The sequence below is a fragment of the Sinocyclocheilus anshuiensis genome, unplaced genomic scaffold (assembly GCF_001515605.1).
Source record: "Sinocyclocheilus anshuiensis isolate Anshui unplaced genomic scaffold, SAMN03320099.WGS_v1.1 scaffold469, whole genome shotgun sequence".
Classification (NCBI taxonomy): domain Eukaryota; kingdom Metazoa; phylum Chordata; class Actinopteri; order Cypriniformes; family Cyprinidae; genus Sinocyclocheilus; species Sinocyclocheilus anshuiensis.
Window position 1 is genome coordinate 1,140,018 of NW_015537995.1, and position 1,148 is coordinate 1,141,165.

Consider the following 1,148-nt stretch of genomic DNA (forward strand, 5'->3'; position numbering starts at 1 on the left):
GCTTTAAAAACTAATTATGGTATCATTCAGGGAGGGATAATTCTTCATGGATAGTTTCCACTCGAGCAGTGAGTGACTACTAGAGTGTGGCTAGTAATGCGCTTCCACCGCACTTGCTGCCTAAACCCAATTATGGTGATTTTATACATGATTAGCGAATAGTGAGCTAGACATGAAAATATGACTAATTGTCGGTTATTTTCAGAATTTGAATGTCTGTCTCCGGCTAATCTGTGCGCAGTCATAAACCTGTAGCCACAGGCCTCCACGTCTGCACGCGTTTACACACAAAGAACCGCACATACGTTGCAAAACACTATAGGCTTTATGCCTAATTTCCCAGTTAAAATACTGAAAAATCTTTACACTACAGGATAGATTTACTTGGGAAGCAACACTGCATGTGATATTATGACTTGTTTTCACAGAATATTTTTGATATGATATGTATTTTGTCACTACCGTTCAAACATTTGGGTTTAAATGTCATGAAAAGTCTCTCATGATCATGTTTATTTGATTAGAAGTACAGTAAAAATGGTAATATTGTGAAATATTATTATAAATATTATTTTAAAACATTATTTTGATATATAGAAATAAGTTAATGAAATGAAATTAATTTATTTATTCCTGTGATGACAAAGCTGGATTTTCTGTACCCATTATTGCAGTCTTAAAGGGATAGTTTACCCAAAAATGAAAATTCTGTCATTAATTACCCTGATGTCGTTCCAAACCCGTAAGACCTTCGTTCATCTTCGGAACACAAATTAAAGGGGTCATATGATGCTGCTAAAAAGAACATTATTTTGTGTATTTGGTGTAATGAAATGTGTTTATGCGGTTTAAGGTTCAAAAAACACATTATTTTCCACATACTGTACATTATTGTTTCTCCTCTATGCCCCGTCTTTCTGAAACGCGTCAATTTTTACAAAGCTCATCGGTCTGAAAAAGCGAGGTGTGCTGTGATTGGCCAGCTATCCAGTGCGTTGTGATTGGCCGAATACCTCAAGCGTGTGACGGAAATGTTACGCCCCTTACCATATTGTGATGATGCCCTGTCAGGCCGGAGCGATGACCCCTTTAAGATATTTTTGATGAAATGCGAGAGCTTTCTGACAGCAATGCAACTGACTTGATAA